Genomic DNA, 12,433 nt, shown 5'->3' on the forward strand with positions numbered 1-12,433 from the left:
CAATTAGCATTAAAATACTATTTTATATGCTTTTGTGTACCACCTTTTAATCTAGTCTCCATAATACCATATTCCTTGAGAATGCGAAATATTTCCATTGGGTGTTAATCAGTCATATAAGGGGACTGGTGAGGACTCAGTGAAACTCTGGACAAGCATTACTGGTGACTTCCTGTTTCTATTGCAGAAATATGCATTTTGGCTAAATGTTCTATTTCCAGAAATAAAATCTAAATTGAATTTAAAATGTAGTGAAACTTATGTTAATATCTATGTGGATGTAAAACATTGTATTTTTCTGCAAATGTGAAAAACAGATAATAGTAAAAAGTTGATCAAATAGAATGTTTCACTTCTATTCAGTGCTTAAGAATATTGTTACATGTGTACTAAAGAGTTGTCAAATATTTTTTCTCCATTTTGGTCGAAAGTCTTTTTAATTTAGCCCAATACAAAAACACTAATTTAAAAACAAATATGCACACCTATGTTTATCGTAGTGCCAAATACAATGGCTAGGACAGGGAAACAACTCAAATGTCCAACAATAGATGAATTCATAAAGAAGTTGTGGTATAGATTTACAGTGGAACATTATGAAGCCATCAGAAAACTAAAATTATGCTGTTCACCACAATGTGGTTGGATCTGGAGAGTATCTGTATTTCCTCAAAAATAAGTGTGATGGTGAGATTTTTTTTTCATGAACCTGTTGACCTTCTGTATGTCTTCTTTGGTGAAGTGTCTATTAAATTCTCCTAACATTTTTAATGGGGATGTTTCTTTTCTTGTTAATTTTTTGAGTTTCTAATTTATCTTGCATATTAACCTTTTGTCAGATGTTTAGTGTGTGACTGTTTTCTCCATCCAGAAGGATGTGTTTTTATTTTAATGGTATCTTCTTTTGCTGTGCAAGTTTTTTAGCTTGATGTAACCCCATCTGTTTATTTTTGCTTCTGTTTCTCTTTCTGTTGGAGTCAAATCCCCAAACACTTCACAGATGTCCATATCATGTAGTGATTTGTCTAATTTTTGATTTCAAATCTGACATCCTAGTCTTTAACTCACGTTGAGTCAATATTTGTGCATGAACATTTTAAAAGCTTAATTAGGTGTTAGGAATTATTCTTACTGTTCTTAAAAATTATCATTGTTCCTTATTATTATTTTTTTTTCACTGAACCACTGTGAAACATAGACTTTCAAAGTTGTTCATGATTCCCTCCTGCCTGCTCTGCTGATCCTCCTTGTCCAGCAGGCACTTTCTCTCTCTCCTGTCTCTCTCTTCATCTCTCTTTCTCTCTCTCTCTTTCTCTCTCTCTCCCCCCCTTTATTTATTTTTTTTTTATTGAGTCACCATGTGGAAAGTTACAAAGTTTTCAGGTTTAAATCTCGGTTATACAATGCTCGAATACCCATCCCTTCACCAGTGCTCATATTCCACCACCAAGAATCCCAGTATAGCTCCACCCCACTCCCTCACACCCCTAACCCCCCCACGCCCCTAGTCCCCCACCCTAAGCCCCCCCGCCTGTGTAACTAATAAATTTCACTTTACTTTCACTTTGATTGCATACAATATTTCAGAAAACTCACTATTATTGTTTGGAGAGTCTCTCCCCTAAAGTCAGACCTGCTGAAAAGGAAGCATTAGATAATTTGTTTTCCATTGCTGAGGATGAAGAGGTATGAGGTCGAGTGACCACACTTAGCGGCCTCTCAGTTTTCTGTAATTTAGTATTTTAGTAACTAAGTCCAGAGAGATATCTGCCAGAAGTTGCATCGTTGCCAACTTGTACTTCTCAGTTACATTATATTCCACATATGAGTGCAATCTTTCTATGTCTGTCTCTTTCTTTCTGACTCATTTCACTCAACATGATACTTTCCATGTTGATCCATTTATATGCAAATTTCATGACTTCATGTTGTCTGACAGCTACATAGTATTCCATTGTGTAGATGTACCAGAGTTTCTTTAACCAGTCATCTGTTTTGGGGCACTCTGGTTTTTTCCAGATTCTGGCTATTGTAAACAGTGCTGCAATGAACATAGAAATACATATGCCATCTCTACTATACCTTTTTGCCTCTCCTGGATATATTCCCAGGAGTGGTATTGCTGGGTCAAATGGAAGCTCAATTTCTAATTTTTTGAGAATAGTCCATATTGTTTTCCAAAAGGGCTGAACCAGTCGGCATTCCCACCAGCAGTGAAGAAGAGTCCCTTTCTCCCCCCCCCCCCCTTTAGTCATTGTGGTTTGCAATACTGTTATTGAAAGGGTATCACGTGTTTCACTTCACCTTTGAGTCCTCAGTTTTGGTCCGGAGTGATCATTTCCAGCTGCTTTTGTGTTGTATATTGAAATGTCCTGTTTAAACATGTATCTCCAAATAAATTATTAGCTACTTGCGAGAAAGGATCAAATTGTTTTCTTGTTTTGCTGTCTCTATGTTTGAGCCATCCCAACAGTGTTTTAGGTCTATGCCAGCTCTTTGCTGGGTTTGAACTTGGGTTTCCAGCATGCGAGCTACTAGCTCAGCATGCTGAGCTATCTCTGTCCCCACATAGGAACATGTTCCTATGGTTATTTCAGAATTCAACACAGTATTAGGTACTTCATATAATTTAATCCAAATTAAAATATGTTTCTTACAAAAATTTATCTATATTGGGTACAGAGGAAATATCCATCTGGGTACCTTAGCCGGGTACAACAAAGTCATAAATTATTTTTACATAGGTCTGTAGCGCTGTCTGCACTGTCGTCCAGTTGTTCATAGATTTGCGCGAGCGGGCACCAGTAATGTCTCCATTGTGAGTCTTGTTGTTACTGTTTTTGGCATATCGAATATACCATGGGTAGCTTGGCAGGCTCTGTCGTTACATAGGTCATTATGCTTTATTTGATGTCACATGAATCCTAGAGTAAAAGGGGTAGTGAGAGTGTGTATCCCGAGTTGAGGAATGGATAGGAGATTAGGGAATCAAGGAGAAGAGAGTTTTACATGATGCATAAATAATGACTGTCAGCTTTGAGAACTATTTGAATTGCTCTAAATTTTAGGTCTTGTGAATAGTGTTTCCACGAGCATGGAGGTAGATATCACCTTAAAACTCTGTTTTCACTTTGAGAAATTGCATATGCAGAAATAAAATTGCTTGGCTGTAGAATAACGTTATCTAAAATTTTTGAAGGACCCTCCACATCGACTCCATGCTATACTCTCTTAACAGTTCCAACAAATGACCAAAGATTACAATTTCCCAGATTCTCACCAGTACTAGTTATTTTCAGGTAGCTGATATTACTTCAGAGAGTAGCCATCCTAATGAGTGTTAAGTGGCAGTTCATTTTCATTTTTAATCACAGTTCCCTAATGATTATTGATTATGAACTGATCTTTTTAAATGTTTATTGGTTGCTTGTATGCCTTCCTTTTTCTTTCATTGTTGCTGAGTTGTATTATTTCTTGCCCTTATCAGAAATGTGATCTGAACATGTTTTCTCCCACTTTATGGCTTACCTTTTTACCATGTTTATAGTGTCTTTTGATTCATAGATTTTTTTTTCATTCCACCAAATACAGTTGTCCTATTTTTCTTTTCTTACCTCTGTCCTTAATTCCATATTTAAGAAATCAGTGCCAAATTTAATCATATAAATGAAGATTTTGTTCTTTGTTTTCCTTAAAATGTGCTTATAGTTTTAAATCTTATATTTATATATTGAGTCTTTTTCTGAGTTCATTTTCATATGTCGTAAAGATGTGAATTTAGCACTCACTTTCATTATGTTTTCTTTTGCAAATTACTTTTGCCACATTCTATTGATAAATGATAGGAACTTACAATTAGATAAAAGAGGAAACTTACAATTAGAGATATGTAAATTAAACTTGGAAACAATGAAATAATATACATGCTGACTTTTATGTAGACATTCCTTAAAAAATTCAGTGGATCCCAACTGAAGTTATTGCCCCTTATAGGAATTATAACTTGATAGTTTTTCTCCTTGCAATTGCTTCACTAATAAAATGAAATAGAACAGAGGGAGATTAATCAGGTCTTATATTACTGCAAAAAGAAAAGTTTGGTTTTATTATTAAGCTCATCCATCTTTGTTGGACTCCATAAAAAAACAACCTCAATAACCAAAGGTATTTTGTCTGAAGATATGGATGAGAATGGCAATTTTTAGATTATTCCTTTTTTCTTTCCTTAATCTTTTATTTTTAATGTTAATGAAACATTGTGAAATTTAGATCCACACTTAGTTATATTAAAGTCAAAGTCATGAGCTTAAGTTCAGCCAGGTAATTTAAATATATTTCTTTACTATATCTAATTTCTTCAGTGTTCTGAAATTTTTCATTTCTCACTTTTCTTGTTTTAGAATAATGATGAAATATTAGTTTACAGAAACCTGTAAAAAATTTCATCTTATGCTTTCATGTGTATGAGGTTATCAGAAAATCTGTTAAAAAAACAGTACTCATTTAAACATGCAGTATGGTTAAGGAATTCTGGCAGATATTTCACAGACATTCCCAAGCCTCAAAAAAGATGTGTTTGTTTAATTTTATAAAGTGTATCTCTGGCTGGGAGAATGACAATGATTGACAGAACACTGACAAAATTGTCAGATGGCTAAAAGAAGTTTTCTTCACTCAGTTCATCAACTTTGGTGTGATCTTTGAACTGTGAATTTGTCTTTGAAACATATTTTAACTTGACATTCAAGCCCTCTAATTTCTGATTCAAAATTGTATTTTAACCATGAGCTTCCATCATGCCCTGACTATATTCTGTCTTCGTCAAACTGTCTTGCTTGCTCTTGCTGTTGACACCTGTTTTGTCCTCATTGCATTTTGTTTAATTAAATTGTTTCTCTTTTACTAATTTTCCTAACTAAATCATTATTATTATTATTATTATTTGCTTTTTAGGTCACACCCAGCGATACACAGGGGTCATTTTTGGCTCTGCACTCAGGAATTAGCCCTGGTGGTGCTCAGGGGACCATATGGGATGCTGGGAATCGAACCCGGGTCGGCCGTGTGCAAGGCAAATAAATGCCCTACCCGCTGTGCTATTGCTCCAGCCCCTCCAAATGATTTTTAACTCTTATAAACCAAGTTAAGGCAGGGGTATGATTCCACGGTGTTGACATTGCCTGGCATATGTGAGACCATGAGTTTGTTCTTGGCATTTCATGCCTGACCTCCCTCCTGGATCCTAGCACTGCCAAGTGGTCCTGATTCATTGGATATCCTGAGTACTGAACCATCAGGCTATACCTTGGGGTAGAGTATTTCCTGGAGTAGCCCAAGGAAGCCATAGCAATGATGGGTATTTCCCTTAAAAAATTCAAGTGTAAAATCTTTTTTCCCCTAGTATGGCTTCTTTCCTTTAATTTTTTGTTTGTTTCATTTGGGGGCAGTACCCAGAAGTACACAGGTGTTATTTCTGGCTCTGCACCCAGAAATTACTCCTAGTGGTACTTGGGAGACCATATGAGATGCCAGTGATCAAACTCAGGTTTGCCTTGTGCAAGGCAGTAGCCCTTTCTACTGTACTATCTCTCAGGTCCACTTCCTTTAACTTTTAATAACAATTTTATTTGCTTCAGTCATTTATAAATTATCCCACTGCTGACTAGTGGCATTTTCTCTTGTCTTACCTACCACTGATACTTTAAGATTTATGAATTCCATACTTTAGAAGTTATGTAATTACTAAATGAAAATATTTACCTATATGGGTGATATTTCATTTATTTTTAGAAACAGTCATTTTATTTGACATATAACACTGTAAATTTAAAGTGTATACCATGCTAAATTCAAATCCTTAGATATTATAGTATGATAATGTGAGTATCATTGAAGCAATAACCAGTGCCACTATCATATTATGTTAAATATCAGCCACAGCCATGCTCAAGGACCCTCTCCACACATTCAGACGAGCCTCACGCATGAAGGAACTGGCAGAGGAACCCAGGTGTGTGGACCTGGGCTGAGATCTCCAAGCCTGCTTGGATTGGGACTGGGCCTCTTTGGCCCAGATCCCCCATTTTCCAGTAGCTAGGCGGTCACACCCAGAAACTGCCCCCAGCACCATGTAATCCCATCAGTGGCCAACATCCAGAGACTATAAAACCAAGCTCCTGGAAGCTAGGCATCTTACAGCCTAGTTTTCCCTCTTGGAAAAGGTGGGCAAGCTCCCGAGAGTTTTCCTGCCCACATGGGAGAGCCTGGCAAACTCCCTGTGGCGTATTTGTATGCCAAGTACAGTAACAATGATGGGTCTCATTCTCTTGATTCTGAAAGAGCCTCTAACGTGGCACCATTGAGAAGGATGAGTAAAGAGAGGCTGCTAAAATCTCAGGGCTAGGATGAATGGAGATGTTACTGGGCCTGCTTGAGCAAATCGAGGATCAATGGGGTGATAGTGATAGTGATGATGATTAAATGAACTCTTTCAAAAGTTTCACCACTCTAGTTTAATGTTGTCATTTTTTATATCTGTATTGGAGAAAATCATAATCATGAATGCTTCAAAGCAACTGAAATGTTGAAGTGCATTATATAACTTTAATAATGTTTAGTTTTTATAGTTCTCTGAAATATTTAACTCACCAATTTTACTGACATATTTTTTCTTAATGTTTCCCAAATGTGATCTTTTCACTAAGCACATTTATTAGCACATATTATTACTATATTATTAACATATTTACTTGCCTGTTATCTCTCTACTCTCTAAAGCAAAACCAAGAGTCTAACAAATTATGACCCGTTGTTTCTTTGCTTCCCTGCTATTTCACCAAATATAAAAAGAATTTTTGCGTATAAATATCAGAGGAGTAATTAAAATAATAAAATGGCATGGCTTAAAATTGTACCTGAGATTCTATCTACAGTCATTATACTATGAAAAGAACCACTTTTGGATTTAGATCTTTTCAGTGACAGGAAGAATATTAGATACAGTAAATGCTATTTGCAGTAGCAGATAAGCTGTAAATAATTTCAAGAGGGCTGAAACTGTGAAGGTTTATTTATTGCTCAATGACTCTTTTATGTGACTGTTCATCAGGCAGACATCTATAAAGTGATTAAAATAGGACTCCTTCTAATTTGTGTTCCCACCATCTCTTAGGGCTTCAATGTCTTTGAAAAGGAGACAGGGATAAAAAGTGAGCAAAAGTTTCTATGTGGTATTCAGTTTCCGAAGAGCAAAGCATCATTTCCTCCCACAGTCTATTAACCAGAATTGAGGCTTTTTGCCACAGGTTAGGGAATCTGTGGAACATATTCTAGGTATATGTTCAGAATAAAATAGAGGCAAGTTCAATGAAAACATGTGTCTACAGAAAACATCAGATTAAGATTTGTAGACCATAAGAATTATCTCCTGCAATACTGCAAGTTTGTATAGGGCTAATGACTATTAAACTTTGCATAATTCACAGCTTTGAACATATGTTTATGATATAAATAAATCACTATATAATAACTATATTGATTGAGAGAGAATTTATATTCATACTTTAACACCTTGTAGTACTTGGCATAATTTGTTATTATTAGTTAAGTTGAATTCATTAAATTAAAATAGTTATTCACACAAAATTTCCTTAACTTCTTGTATCTACAGAAGTGAACATGTGTACTTTGCTTTTTAGTGGTTATATGAGTGCTATATTTTCTGTCTTTCTTCAGAGAGAGAAGTGTGATCATTTTTCTTTTTCTATGGGAGTGGTAGTCATGGTTCAAATAAAAGTGAAGACATTTAGTAAAAAAGCATATGAAAAACTATTTATAATTAAGAGCCAGAGAGATAGTACAGTGGGCAGTGCTTGACTTGCATGTGGTCATCTTCAGCACACCGAATGATCCCCCAAACACTGTCAGAAGTGATCCTTTATCTGAGCAAGGAATAATCCCTGAGACCTGTCAGGTGTGGCTCTCACACCCCACCCCATCCTGTCACCCCTGCAAAGTAAGTAAAATGGTGATCATCAAGTACTTAGGAATTAGAAAAGGAAACTATTAATGAGTCAATGGCTTCAAATTGGTAAAATGAGAAAAATGTTCTGTGTATATGTTATTTGATAATTGTATAATAATTGCATGTGCTATATGCCAATTATCACTGTATCACTTTATTATGTCATCCTGTTGATCATCAATTTGCTTGAGCAGGTGCCAGTAATGTCTCCACTTGTCCTAGCCCTGAGATTTTAGCAGCTTCTCCTTACTCGTTTTTCCCAGTGATTGGAGACTCCTTCAGTATCAGGGGAATGAGACCCATCATTGTTACTGTTTTGGCATATCGAATATGCCACAGGAAGCTTGCCAGGCTCTGCCGTGCCACTGAACTATACATTTAAAATATTTAAGTGGACCAAGCATTCCTCAGGAAGGAAGAAAGGACCCACATAGATAGCTTGACTTCAGGACTCAAGACCCTAGAAAAGGACCAGAGAAAGGACCCCAAACCAGACCGAAGGAAAGAAATAATAAAAATTAGAGCAGAAATTAATGACATCGAAACCAAAAAAACAATCCGGAAGATCAATGAAACAAAGAGTTGGTTCTTTGAGAAAATAAATAAGATTGATAAACCGCTAGCAAGTCTCACAAAGAAAGAAAGAGAGAAAACTCTAATAAATTGAATCAGAAATGAAAAGGGGGACATCATAACAGAAACCAGTGAGATTCAAAAGATCATTAGAGACTACTTTGAAAGTCTTTACGCCACAAAAAAGGAGAACCTAAAAGAAATGGATGGATTCCTTGATTCCTACAATCTCCCAAGACTGAAGAAAGAAGACCTGGAATACCTGAATAGACCCATCAATGTTAAGGAAATTGAAACGGTAATCAAAAACCTCCCCAAAAACAAAAGCCCAGGCCCAGATGGTTTCACTGGCGAATTCTTCCAAACATTTAAAGAAGACCTATTGCCTGTTTTCCTCAAACTTTTCCAGGAAATTGAAAAAACAGGAACTCTCCCAAACAGTTTCTATGAAGCACATATCTCCCTAATACCAAAAGCAAACAAAGACACCACTAAGAAAGAAAATTACAGACCAATTTCCCTGATGAACACCGATGCGAAGATCCTCAACAAAATACTAGCAAATAGGATCCAACAACTCATCAAAAAGATCATACATCACGACCAAGCGGGATTCATCCCAGGGATGCAAGGATGGTTTAACATTCGGAAATCAATCAACATAATCCAGCATATCAACAAAAGTAAAGATAAAAACCATATGATCATATCAATAGATGCAGAGAAAGCATTTGACAAGATCCAACATCCTTTCATGATGAAAACCCTCGCCAAAATGGGGTTTGGAGGAACTTTCCTCAAGATAGTCGAAGCCATCTATCACAAGCCTACGGCAAGCATTATCCTCAACGGGGAAAAACTAAGGGCCTTTCCTCTGAGATCAGGCACAAGACAAGGATGCCCACTCTCACCACTCCTCTTCAATATAGTACTGGAAGTACTTGCGATAGCTATTAGACAAGAAAAAGAGATTAAGGGCATCCAGATAGGAAGGGAAGAAATCAAACTCTCACTATTTGCAGACGACATGATACTATATCTAGAGAAGCCTAAAACCTCTACTTAGAAACTCTTAGAAACAATAGACTTATACAGTAAAGTTGCAGGCTACAAAATCAATACCCAAAAATCCATGGCCTTCATATATGCAAACAATGAGGCAGAGGAAAGGGACATGAAAAAAGCAATCCCATTCACAATCGTGCCCCAGAAAATCAGGTACCTCGGAATCAGCTTAACCAAGGAAGTAAAAGACCTTTACAAAGAAAACTACATAACGCTACTCCATGAAATCAAAGAGGACATGAGGAAATGGAAACATATACCCTGCTCGTGGATAGGGAGAATCAATGTTCTCAAAATGGCAATACTCCCTAAAGCATTATACAGATTCAATGCGATCCCTATAAGTATACCCATGACATTCTTCAAAGAAATGGATCAAGCAATCCTAAAATTCATATGGAATAATAAACGTCCAAGGATAGCTAAAACAATTCTTGGGAAAAAGATGATGGGAGGCATCACCATCCCCAACCTCAAACTTTACTACAAAGCAGTAACAATTAAAACAGCATGGTACTGGAACAAAGGCAGAGCCGTAGACCAATGGAACAGGGTGGAATATCCCTACACACAACCCCAAATGTATGACCATCTAATCTTTGATAAGGGAGCAAGAGATGTGAAGTGGAGCAAGGAAAGCCTCTTTAACAAATGGTGCTGGCACAACTGGACAACCACATGCAAAAAAATGGGTTTAGACCTTGACCTGACACCATGCACAAAAGTCAGATCAAAATGGATTAAAGACCTCAACATTAGACCACAAACCATAAGGTACATTGAAGACAAGGTCGGCGAAACCCTCCACGATATTGAAGATAAAGGTATCTTCAAACGTGACACGGAACTAAGCAATCTAGTAAAAACAGAGATCAACAAATGGGACTACATTAAACTAAAAAGCTTCTGCACCGCAAGAGATACAGTGACCAGAATCCAAAGACTATCCACAGAATGGGAAAGGATATTTACACAATACCCATCAGATAAGGGGTTGATATCAATGGTATATAAAGCACTGGTTGAGCTCTACAAGAAGAAAACATCCAACCCCATCAAAAAATGGGGCGAAGAAATGAACAGAAACTTTACCAAGGAAGAAATACGAATGGCCAAAAGGCACATGAAAAAGTGCTCTGCATCACTAATCATCAGAGAGATGCAGATCAAAACAACCATGAGATACCACCTCACACCACAGAGACTAGCACACATCCAAAAGAACAAAAGCAACCGCTGTTGGAGAGGATGTGGGGAGAAAGGGACCCTTCTTCACTGCTGGTGGGAATGCCGACTGGTTCAGCCCTTCTGGAAAACAATTTGGACGACTCTCAAAAAATTAGATATTGAATTCCCATTTGACCCAGCAATACCACTGCTGGGAATATATCCCAGAGAGGCAAAAAAGTACAATCGAAACAACATCTGCACATGTATGTTCATCGCAGCACTGTTTACAATAGCCAGAATCTGGAAAAAACCCGAATGCCCCAGAACGGATGACTGGTTGAGGAAACTTTGGTACATCTATACAATGGAATACTATGCAGCTGTTAGAAAAAAGGAGGTCAAGAATTATGTAGTTAAGTGGATGGGCATGAAAAGTTTCATGCTGAGTGAAATGAGTCAGAAAGAGAGAGACAGACATAGAAAGATTGCACTCATCTATGGTATATAGAATAACAGAGTGGGAGACTAACACCCAAGAACTGTAGAAATAAGTACCAGGAGGTTGACTCCATGGCTTCGAGGCTGGCCTCACGTTCCGGGGAAAGGTCAACTCAGAGAAGCGATCACCAACTACATTGTAGTTGAAGGCCATGTGGGGGAAGGGAGTTGCGGGCTGAATGAGGGCTAGAGACTGAGCACAGCGGCCACTCAACACCTTTATTGCAAACCACAACAGCTAATTAGAGAGAGAAAACAGAAGGGAATGCCTTGCCACAGTGGCAGGGTGGGGTGGGGGGGAGATGGGATTGGGGAGGGTGGGAGGGACACTGGGTTTACGGGTGGTGGAGAATGGGCACTGGTGAAGGGATGGGTTCCCAAACTTTGTATGAGGGAAGTATAAGCACAAAAGTGTATAAATCTGTAACTGTACCCTCACGGTGATTCTCTAATTAAAAATAAATAAATTTAAAAAAAAGAATAATAAAGTATAAGATAAAAAAAAAGTTACAAATTTCTCCAGAAAAAAAAATAAAATAAAATATTTAAGTGGAAAATTATAAGTTATGCATAGATTATCACAAAACATTGAAAATAAATTAATAAAGCAATAAATTAAAGTGGATGCTACACAGATCAATTATGATAGTGCACAATAGGTCATAATTTATGATTGACTCTTTTTTTCTTTACCTGAATGACTGGAGGAAAAAAGAGCAAAGGATTAATGATTTTGTAGATGTATTGGCAAGATAAGTGATTTAGATACTCCAATCACTAAATTGAAAATATAATCAAATTGTTTCTTATACAAAGAAACTATTAGATCAATAGGGTTCTTTTTATAAGTTAAATCTTTGATACTTTAAATTGATTATTAAAGATCTGGTTCTTCTATTTACTCACAAACAGTAAATTTTGCCTCACCAATACTACTTCATGCTAGATTCTATCACACACTAGACATTGTGCACTTTTTGATGTTCTTTATTGTGTGTGTAAATATTCATGGTTGCTCCCTCCTTTGCCTCATTGTCTCAATTTATCCTCAATTCATTACTACGAGTGAGGTTTTATCATAGATTGACTTATTGCTTATGTGCC

This window comes from Sorex araneus, chromosome 2 (assembly GCF_027595985.1).
Source record: "Sorex araneus isolate mSorAra2 chromosome 2, mSorAra2.pri, whole genome shotgun sequence".
NCBI classification, from domain to species: Eukaryota; Metazoa; Chordata; class Mammalia; order Eulipotyphla; family Soricidae; genus Sorex; species Sorex araneus.